This window comes from Nannospalax galili, unplaced genomic scaffold (assembly GCF_000622305.1).
Source record: "Nannospalax galili isolate Female #2095 unplaced genomic scaffold, S.galili_v1.0 scaffold589, whole genome shotgun sequence".
Lineage (NCBI taxonomy): Eukaryota > Metazoa > Chordata > Mammalia > Rodentia > Spalacidae > Nannospalax > Nannospalax galili.
Genome location: NW_008360324.1, coordinates 948,624 through 959,856, shown reverse-complemented (window position 1 = coordinate 959,856; position 11,233 = coordinate 948,624). Strand labels below are relative to the sequence as shown.

The 11,233-nt window shown below is 48.4% G+C and overlaps 1 protein-coding gene across 1 annotated transcript in view; it reads right to left on the bottom strand.

Annotated features, from left to right (window-relative positions):
- Positions 1 to 8,367, bottom strand: part of Foxj2 (forkhead box J2) — a 26,553-nt gene extending 18,186 nt beyond the window's left edge. Inside the window, exon 1 of the mRNA XM_008825332.3 lies at positions 7,376 to 8,367. The gene's annotated coding sequence lies outside the window, so the exon portion shown is untranslated. The remainder of the gene's footprint in view (positions 1 to 7,375) is intronic.
- Positions 8,368 to 11,233: the final 2,866 nt, after the last annotated feature.

Below are 11,233 nucleotides of genomic sequence, written 5' to 3'. Positions count from 1 at the left end.
CACACACACACACACACACACACACACACACACACACACACAATAAAACAACAACAACAACAAAAACACTTAGATAAACTTTGCCCAAGTCTGGTCTCCAAATACATGACACTTGTATAATTACATACAATATTCACAAGTACAGCAATAGTGCACATGTTAAAAAAAAAAACACAAGTACACAGTAACAAAGCACACGCCAATGATTCTAAAGATGCTTCATATGACACATAATGCCTCTTACCAAACATACATGTGCTTAGGAGGCATATTAGACATATCCCAAGTGTAAATCATAACAACTGAGCTTGGTCTGAAAGCCCAGCTACTCAGGAGGCTGAGGCAAAAGAATCGCAAGTTCAGGGCATGTTTGGGCTGCATAGTGAGTTCAGAGGCAGCCTGAGCAACTTAGTGAGACCTTCTCTCCCAACAGAAAGGAAAAAGAGAGGCTGCAGATGTAGCTCAGTGGTAGAGTACTTGCCTAACATGCATGGGACCCTGGATTCAGGCTCCAGCATCACAATAAATAATAAATAACCAAATTATGACAACCAGCAACGAGATAAAAGACCAGCACGTGAACAGAAGAAAACATCCAGACACCACAATTAAATACACAATACATTACCAAAGGAGCGCAAGGTCACACACAGAAGAAACAGATCCTTTGGTCACAGCTGCCCTCACACCTTTAAAGCTACCCCTTGCCGGCTCCCGCCCACAGACACCAGCACCAGGAAGAAGTCACCAAACAAGGACCTCCCACCTCCCAGGCCTGGTAGGCTTCACTAAACCAGGGAGACACCCAGCTGTGTGCACACCGGTAACAATCAGATAGCCTGGCTAAAAATAGCCACGTGGGGCTAGGAGCTGGCTCCCCTTCCCCGCCCTCCTCCTCCCTCCTTCCTTCCCAGCCAGGCACGCAGGCTGGCTGCACCTCCATGCAAACTCCTAGAGCTGCCAGACCGCCCACGCCTGATGTTTGCGCGCCCCTACTGCCAACCACACCGCCTGGGCTCTCGCCGCCAGAGAGGTGTAGCTAGTGGCATCTCGGTCGGGGAAGATGAAGGGCGAGGGATGGCATCTGTGTTGCAGGGTCTAGAAAGGCTGACAGGACCCACTAGGTAGCCTCTTGGCACTCCCGTAGAGCTGATGCCAGCATCCCCCTAAGCACTGGCTGCCTAACAGGTCTGTGCCTGCACAGCTGCCAGATTCCAGCCAGCATTTCTTCCTCAGTCCCACCAGGACAGTGCTCTGCCAGGGCTACGCCTCAGAACTTAGAATCCCGGTGAGAATCCTGTTCTGTGGGTGATGTCTCAGTCTACAGCCAGCCAGAAAGGTACAAGACCAGACCAGACTCCAGCAAGGATGCACAGACCCATACAATTAGCAGGTACAATGAAAAGTGCCAAAGGCTTGGCAGGTCCAAGCCTGGTTCCAAACAAGACCCCTACCCTCTCCCTTAACCCCAGCACAATTTTCCAGCTCTCACTTTGCCATCTGAAACTATAATATCACTGTTCCTACTGGCCCTTTCCCCTAAAGGTCAGAATTCTCATTCACTCCCCTCTTCCCCTGGTCCTACCTACACATTCTGCCCATATACCTGGCCCAGGGCTCCCAAACAACATACCTAGTCCCCAAGACTGATAGGAACACTTTCTGTGCCTCCAAGATCTAAGCAGCGAGAGACGCAACTGCAACCCCAGAGTTATGTGAGCAGACAAAATGAAAGGGGTGCATGTTTAGAACAAGCACCAAGAAAGGTTCCCCTTTATCCTTAGCTCTCTCTCCATTACCATCCTTTCATCTTTTTACCACACCTTACCCCAAACCACGGAAACTTGGAAAATAGGGACACTTAATTATTCCAGAAAGTCACACACCTTCTAGCATTCAACTACATCAAAACACCTCAGCCTCTGGTCTACCACTGGGAACTTGAGCAGTACCTATCCCCTAGTTGGGTTCTCTGACAGTGACAGCCAGTGAGCAAGTTCTCAAAGACCAGGTTCTCCTGGGTCATCTCCAGAAAGACGTCTGTAAAGATGTGTTACCACGTTCCCTGGTTTCTTTTCGCTATTTCTTTATCTCTATCTATCTCTATCTCTATCTCTATCTATCTATCTCTGGGTCTGAGTTGTTCAGGCTGTCCTCAAACTCTTGGCCTCCAGCAATCCTCCTGCATCAGTTTCTCAAGTATCAAGTTCTACAGGTAGGACCCACCACACTCCCTAGTCCCTATTATATCCTGCTAAAGATATCCAGGAAAGGGGTTGGAGAGATGGCTCAGAGGTTAAGAGCACTGACTGATCTTGCAGAGGACCTGAGTTCAATCCCCAGCACCCACATGGAGGCTAATAATCAGCCCTAACTCTAGTTCCAAGGTATCTGACTCCTTCTCTGACCTCTGCAGGCATTGCACAACATGGGTACACTTACATACATACAGGCAACACACTCATACACGTAATATAAAAGCAATAAAAAAAATTTTAAAAAGATATCCAGGAAATAGCTTTAATCCCTGAAAATTTCCCTTGTTATTTTATCTGAAAGGCTCTCAATCCTGAACAGGAGCATGAGGATGAATCTGAAGTGCTTAGAGGCCTGATAGAACCCATCTGGCACATGCCAATCACCAGGAATTCCTGAAAGGGAAACACTCCCCAGCCTCTTGCTAGCTGCCCTAGGCCCTTCGCTTCCTTGCCCCAGCACAGTAGGACACTGAAGTTAGAAGTAACCTTTCTCTACTACCCTCCCTGACAGCCTTCCAGATGCAAACCTCAGCACTTGGAATACATTCTAACACAAACTATACAAAGCTCACAGGGCCTGGTTCTCCTTGGTTCCTAGCACCCCGTCCTTTAACCCGGCCCACTTCCTTACCCCCTTCACCTCCCTATTCATAAAGGGTAGCCCAGACTGAGCTGCTTGTCCTATTCCCAACCCCGACACTGACTCACTAAGTGTCCCTAACATCCCTTGCTCCCTAATGAAGTCTTGTTGCCTCAGTTTCCCCCTTCAGTAAAAGAGATGAAATTGTAACTCCTGCCAAGGCTTCATCCCTGGAGGGAAGGGGATGAGGCTAATGGGCTTGTGGCTGCCACACATTCCACACTCCCCAAAATAATGGCACGAGGCTAATGTCCAGGGCTATTATTAGAAAAGCAAACAAGAGGTAGTTCCATTTCTTATGCCAACCAACCTAGTTACCCAGACCTCTCTCTCCAGGTGGGCCTGGTGCCACTGGGCTTGGGCAGAACCTGAGTCAGGCCACATTCTCTGCATGCTGGAAGGCTGAAAGGAAATACCCACAGAACCTGAGAAAGGCAGCCAAAGGGCAGACTCCATCACATCCACAGGACAGCTGGTGGTTAACAACCTACCATAACTCCAGTTCCAAGGTAACCAATGCCTTCTTCTGACCTCTGCAGGCATTGCACAACATGGGTACACTTACATACATACAGGCAACACACTCATACACGTAATATAAAAGCAATAAAAAAAATTTTAAAAAGATATCCAGGAAATAGCTTTAATCCCTGAAAATTTCCCTTGTTATTTTATCTGAAAGGCTCTCAATCCTGAACAGGAGCATGAGGATGAATCTGAAGTGCTTAGAGGCCTGATAGAACCCATCTGGCACATGCCAATCACCAGGAATTCCTGAAAGGGAAACACTCCCCAGCCTCTTGCTAGCTGCCCTAGGCCCTTCGCTTCCTTGCCCCAGCACAGTAGGACACTGAAGTTAGAAGTAACCTTTCTCTACTACCCTCCCTGACAGCCTTCCAGATGCAAACCTCAGCACTTGGAATACATTCTAACACAAACTATACAAAGCTCACAGGGCCTGGTTCTCCTTGGTTCCTAGCACCCCGTCCTTTAACCCGGCCCACTTCCTTACCCCCTTCACCTCCCTATTCATAAAGGGTAGCCCAGACTGAGCTGCTTGTCCTATTCCCAACCCCGACACTGACTCACTAAGTGTCCCTAACATCCCTTGCTCCCTAATGAAGTCTTGTTGCCTCAGTTTCCCCCTTCAGTAAAAGAGATGAAATTGTAACTCCTGCCAAGGCTTCATCCCTGGAGGGAAGGGGATGAGGCTAATGGGCTTGTGGCTGCCACACATTCCACACTCCCCAAAATAATGGCACGAGGCTAATGTCCAGGGCTATTATTAGAAAAGCAAACAAGAGGTAGTTCCATTTCTTATGCCAACCAACCTAGTTACCCAGACCTCTCTCTCCAGGTGGGCCTGGTGCCACTGGGCTTGGGCAGAACCTGAGTCAGGCCACATTCTCTGCATGCTGGAAGGCTGAAAGGAAATACCCACAGAACCTGAGAAAGGCAGCCAAAGGGCAGACTCCATCACATCCACAGGACAGCTCGTGACAACTACAGTGCTGGGGAAAGGCAAAGGAAAACAGAAAGTCTTCTGGGGAAATGAAAAGCCAATGGGGAGATGTGTAAGAGCCACAAGAACCCGAACCAGTTACTGCCCACCTTATTCAAATGACTGGTATTGTTCACAGTATGGTACCCAACTCAGGTAGCCAGGAGTAATAACTTCTTGTGCTGTGCAAAATGCCAAAACTAATAGGGCAGTGGTGAAGTGTTCCTCATAATCAGTAAGGCTCAAACAGCTGTTGGGTGGGCAACCTCAGGCAAGTCACTTAATTTCTCAGTATCTTAATTTCCTTCTCTGTAAAATAAAATAAAAGCTGTATGGTGACTCACTACTATTATTTTACCACTCAAGGAAGTTGAGACAGGAGGATTGCCATGAATTTGAGTCAGCCTGAGCTTCATAGTGAATTCAAGGCCAACCTGGGCTACACAGTGAGTCACCCTCAGTCCCTCAAAAAAAAAAAAAACAAAAAAAAAACCAAGCAGTTTAAAATTTTTAAAAATAAAGATACCAAGCTTGGCGTGGTAGCGCACGCCTTTAATCCCAGCACTTGGGAGGCAGAGGCAGGTGTATCTCTGTGAGTTCGAGGCCAACCTAGTCTACATAGTAAGTTCCAGGTCAGCTGGGACTATAGGGAGACCATGTCTCAAAAAGACCAACTAATAATAACAAGAACAATAATAATAATAATAATAATAAATAATTAAGATACCTATTCCTACAAGGTCTGTTTCAAGGATTATCTTAATTTTTGCTGTTGTTGTGGAGGGAGATGCATATATGTATTTAAATGTCTACTAGGTACCACTTAAGTTAATATTTTTAAAGTACTTAGTAAATGAACCTTTACTTTTGAATGGGGGAAAAATATGTGAATATGGTTCAATGGTGAAATATGTGTTTAGCATGCATGTGTGGCCTAAAGTTCAATACCAAGCACCTTTTAATAAAAGGAGAATATTAGAAATGATAACAGACCAGAGAGACAAGACTGAAAGCCACAAAACTGTGGTGACCATGCTGCAAAGCCTGCAGTAAGTCTGTCAGGAGGTCAGAATGTCAAACTTTTCCTTTGGAGATTGTATCATCCCAGCACTAAAGATCAGAAAACTCCAAGGACAAAGGAATAGGGGAAATACCATCCCCTATCTTAAGACATTGTCTGGAAAACAGCACACTCCAAATCACAATTAATCCAGTCGCACATTAATTCCTTACAGGCAAGAAGGAGTTAAGGCAAGTTGTCCAGTTACTGTGCGGCAGTGGTGCACCGGGAGCAGTTATGGAACAGTTCGCTCTGAGCCACTAGGAAGTTGCACTCCAACATCTGGTAAAGTGCTTTGTAAGAAGCACACTGCTGTTACACCAGAGATACCTCTTTTGAAAAGTGGGAGAGGCAGCTGTAGACATAGAGTCAGTAATCCTCATCCTTTTAAGACTAGAGTTATCAGTGATGAAGCTTTCCCACCAGTCCTAGAAGAAGCAGGCCCCACCTAAAAGGGGATGCCCTGCTGCATATGACAACTGTCATGAGGCTGGCCACCGGCCAGGGGAGGCCAAACTTTCCTCCTACCTGGTCATTCTCACCCCCACCTCCTCTAGGTCCTTGTAGGGGGTCACCTGCTCCTACAGGCCTGGCAGAAATGATTCTAGGGGACTAGAGTACAGTCTGAAAAGTACAAATGTACCCTTCTCCACGCTCATATTCAAAACAGACACAGAGCCACATTCATTTTGACTCGGAAATATACTACAACATTCTATCTACATCAGACCTGTAGACTACAGCCCTGTTTCACATACCACCACTACAGCTATCTTCCAGGATCCAATGGACAGTCAGGGACTTCTGCAGCCTACCTGTGACCCATACAAAGAGGACACCAAAAGCCCAAGGAGAGGAAGCCCAGACAGATGATAACAAGGAAGGAAAGCAGGCCCCCAGCTAGTGACCTCGGGTAAAAAGTCAGAGCTCTGCCTCAGACACTGCCCAGGCTCAGCCAGGAAAATTTCTTGGCACTTTTCTTCCTGTTTTTTCTAAAGATTCTGGATTTTGATAATTCCCTATGTGATGAAGAAAATTTTCAATGCAAGGTTCCCGGGACCCAGAACTACGAAAGACAGCAGGAAGAAGATGAAACAAACTGGCGAGTGTTCTTCTGGAAGGAAATTCTAATAAACTCCTCAGAGGTCAGATTGCCTGGTGGTCAACTCATAAAGATGGAAGGGAAGCTAAGAAACACCCTCCTCTCTTCCAAACTATGATCTGATTTTCCTGAGGCATTGGCAGCCAATGTTAGTGAGTATGTGGGGGACCGGGGCAAAGCAAGAATTTAGGAAGGCCACCAGTGAGCACTGCCCTGGACAGTCTCTTCTCACTTGAGGATGTATGGGATTCACATTTTCCCTTTGGAGTTTACACAGAGAGGTGTTCATCCAGCTGTAGCAGGAATGGCAAAGGAGGCATCTCCACAGCCAAGAGAGAGTGGGTGGGAAAGATTGCTAATCAGGTAGGCAGTCATTGTAATGGGCTGGAGAGAATACCACTGGTGGGCATGAAGCTGATGTAGGCATCCCCTAGACTAGACCAGGACACAAGATGCCACCATGACTTTATGGTGGGTTCAAAGACAGAGGGTGCTATGGAAGTCTGGTTGTGTTGTGTAGCACCTTACAACACAATAGTCATAGCATCCTGAAAAGGTACCTGTTGTCTTCGGCTCTCAAAATGGAAACATCACTTCTCTAGGGACCCCAAATGAGTCCCATTCCTTTAGTCTCCCAAATGTCTGAGTCTCTGCAGCAACATGTGGGGTCAGATGCCCAAGCTCCTTCAGAACACATTTCCCTGGGGACTGAGTTATCGCTCTGCTTTCCCCAGCAAAGAATTTCAAGATTCACCATTTCAGCACCTACTTGGTGCCTAACAACCACAGAGAGAAGACCCAAGAAAGCACTAACCTGTCTCCAAGGTTCCTCCAGCCAAGGGAGGAAACCACCTGGTACAGAAGTTTGGGGTTGCAGGGATTCCCCTCTTCAGATGCAGGTGACAGGTCTCATCCTCGGTGTCTCTTCCAGTGCCTGGTGGGGCCTCCCAAGCCGGAGTGGGGACCTGAGTCCCCTGAGGAAGAGGAGCCGAAGGAGGGGGAGATGGAGGTCCTACCTGGGGAAGGTGGCACACCCCCCACGCCCTGCCTGCTACCCTAGGGAGGAGGGGAGGAGCCTCTCCCAACCAGGAGTTGTCTCCTCCCCTTTGGGGGAGTCCCCCTCCCCCCCAAACTGGATTTTTCAGGGGCTGAGGGCTCTTTCTGTCTGCTGGAGATGTGAGCGGAGGGGCTCCGCCTGGGTCCACTGTCTAGGTGCCCGGAAGTTGAGGGGAGAGGTCTTGCACTCTCCAGCAAAGCTGGACCGGACACCTGGTGGTTCCCTGGAGCGTCCTTGCTTCAGAGTGTGCGAACGCCTCTCCAGTGAGTGAGTCCTGGGTGGGATGCAGGGTGCCTACTCCGTAGGCTCCAAAGTCTGTTTGGAGTGTGTTGGGGGGTGCGGGCGGGCTGGGGCGGTCTCACTCAGGTTCCTACAGAGAGGACAGCCTTTTCCACTTCTGGGGGTCTCCTCCAGAGCCAGCATGGGGAGGAGAGCCGCGTCCCCCGCGGCGATCTCTTCTGGCCCTCCCGGGAGTGGGGAGGGTCCTCCGTCCAACACCGAGAGGGTGCTGATCCCTGCGCCTCCTCCGCCGGGGCGCCCCGGAGGGTGGGGTTCCCGCACTCCAGCTCCCGCCCGACCGGCAGGGGCAGCAGGGTGGTCCCAGAGGCCGCGCTCCCGACTCGGGTCACCGGCTCCCGGGCGGCAGCGCCCCTCCAGGCGCGTCCCGGTCCCTTCCGCGCGTGGGTCTCCCCGCGCTCCACCTCCGGGGCTGGCTGCCGCCACTCCTGACTCCCGGGAGCCCGTAGACGGACGGACGGACGGACGGACAGACGGCGGTGGCAACGGGGCTCGGCTCCGGCTCGGCTCGGCTCCGCTGCAGGCCCCGGCTCCTCCCCGGCCTCCGCGCCCCTCCCCCTCTCCCTCCCGCCGCCGCCGCCACCGCCTCCCGGCGCGGGTTAAGGAGGAGCGGCGGCCCGAGCGCTAGCCGATCCCCGGATCGCGCAGCGTCCGGTCCACGCGCGGACAGCCCTCTGCTCAGCACAGTGGAGTCCTGGACGCACACTAACTGTTATGCAGACCTTCCCTCGCTCTATTGTAGTCTATGCACCGAGGATCATACCCTGCGTTCTCAGCAGTGTACCTGACGGGTTTCTCTTTTCTCTTCCTGACAGTTTGTAAAGGGTTATGGAGACTGGCTTGAAGTTCAAGTTTACTCTTATCCTGGAGGTCGGCAAATGCTCCTTGAATCGGTGGCTGCATAAAAATCTAAGTGAGCGTGTGATGGAGAAATAGGCATCAGAAGACCTGGTGCCTGTGTTTGTTCCGGCTCTGCAAACTTGTCAAGGCCCTTGTTTCTGGAATCATGGTCAGTAGGGGGAGATTTTGGTACTGTGGCCTGCCTACCAACGTGGATGTCGCAATCACCAAATGAGATAATTTGTGTGGGAATTTTTTTTTTAAGTGTGCAGAACACGAAGGATGTGAAATAGTTTATTTCCTTTGACATTCTTATACCTTTTTGGCCTTTTGGCTAAATTCAATTGTCATTCCTACGAAATATTTTATCCTGGGGCTGGAGAGATGGCTCGGTGGTTAAGAGCACTGACTGCTCTTGCAGCACCCACCTGACAGCTAACAACCATCCGTAATTCTAGTTCCAGGGGATCTGGCGCCCTCTTCTGACCTCCATAGGCATGGAACGACACAGGTGCACTCACACACATGCAGGCAATACATTCATACACATAAAATAAAAATAATAATAAATTTAAAAATAAAATAAAATATTCTATCCTGAGTATCAGGGGGGATAGAATATTCTCTTAGCACATCCCTCCACCCCTTACAGAAAAATTACCATCTGGAGTCAGAAAATGCCAGCAGGATAGCCCATCTCTACTTTTTGTCCTCCAGACAAGATATTCCTGCGCAAATTCTTATGTATTTCATTCAGTGGCCTATTAAACTTTTCTCCCATACATAAGATAATGTAGCTTACATAAAATAATAAGGCAAAAAGATTGTTCATTTAATGTTTGAATTGCTCTAAAAGATGACTGATGACTATTTTTAGATAGTCAAGTTTCTTGTCTCCTGGCTAAATAGATGCTATTGCCATTTCTTTCAATTACAATTAAGTACAATTACATTGCACATATAATGTGCAAGAATTAAGCCTAAGCACTTTCCGTGTGTTATCACACTTGATTCTTGTAGCAATCCCACACAGCACTGTTATTATGCCTTTTAGAAGAAGGTAAGGAACTATGACTTGGAGATATTTTCTGTGTCTGAATTCACATCAACTCACCCAGTGAAATAATTAGTAGTAGTATTAATATTTTATTTATTATTTTTATTTTATGTGTATGAGTGTATTGCCTCTATGTATGTGAGTGCACCCGTATTGTGCGGTGCAGCGGAGGTCAGAAGAGGACTTTGGATTCCCCTGGAAATGGAGTTAAGGATGGTACGTAGCTGCCATGTAGGTGCTGGGAATCGAACCCGGGTCCTCTGCAAGTGCAGTCAGTGCTCTTAACCACTGAGCCATCTCTCCAGCCCCAGTAGTATTATTTTAAGTCAAGTATCAAATCCAAATGGCCTCAGAGACTGGCTCTAATTGTCTATGTATCTTTGTCTTGAGCTGTGAAAAAAAAATGTAATTCTTTCTCAAATTTACAGGTAGTGACACCCAACTAGGTGGTTTCCCTCTCCATACTTCCAATATCCAAATTTAAAACTATTTCCTTGGCCAAGTGCCATGGTGCACTCCTTTAATCCCAGCACTGAGGAGGCAGAGGCAGGGGATCTCTGTGAGTTCAAGACCAGCCTGGTCTACACAGCAAGTTCCAAATCAGCTAGAGCTACAGGGAGATCCTGTCTCAATAAGACAAAACAAACACACAAACAAACAAACAAACAATTTCCATGTTGGTTTCCATGTTGGTTTCCATGTGGGATCATAGCACTCAGGAGGCTGAGGCAGGAAGATCTGGAGTTCAAGACTCACTAGACTACATTGTGAGGGGAGAGAGAGAGAGAGAGAGAGAGAGAGAGAGAGAGATAGAGGAAAGAAAGAGGGAGGGGGAGGAAGGAGGGGGAGGGAAGGGAGAGGGGGAGAGAGAGGGAGAGGGAGAGAAAGAGAGAGAAAGAGCAAAGAAATGGGGGAAAAAAAGGAAAAGAGGGGCTGGGGATATACCCAAGATAGTTCAGTTGGTAGCATGCTTGCCTGGAGTAAGCATGAAGGCCTGGGTTCCATCTCCAGCACCACAAAAATGTGAACCCAGTGAAGTAGCAAAGACCTATAATCCCAATACTGGGGAAGAAGAACCAGAAAGATCAGGAGTTCAGTGCCAGCTTCAACTACATAGTGAGTTCTGGTGGTTTTTTGCTCTGTTATGAGACACATCTCAGGTAGCCCATGAGGCAATCCTCTCGCCTCCACCCCTCAAGTGTTGGAATTACAGTCTCGCAGCTCAGTTTTGTTGGAGTGTTTGGGTTTGTTTGTGTTCAGGATAATTTCAAATTTTTATTATTTTTTAAGATTATGTGTGTGTATGTGGGGGGTGGGGTCGGCAGGGCATTGTGCATGTGAGTGCAGGTACCTGTGGACGCCTACAGGACACCCTCTGGAACTGGTGTATCGGGTGATTAGCTGCTAGATATGGGTGCTGG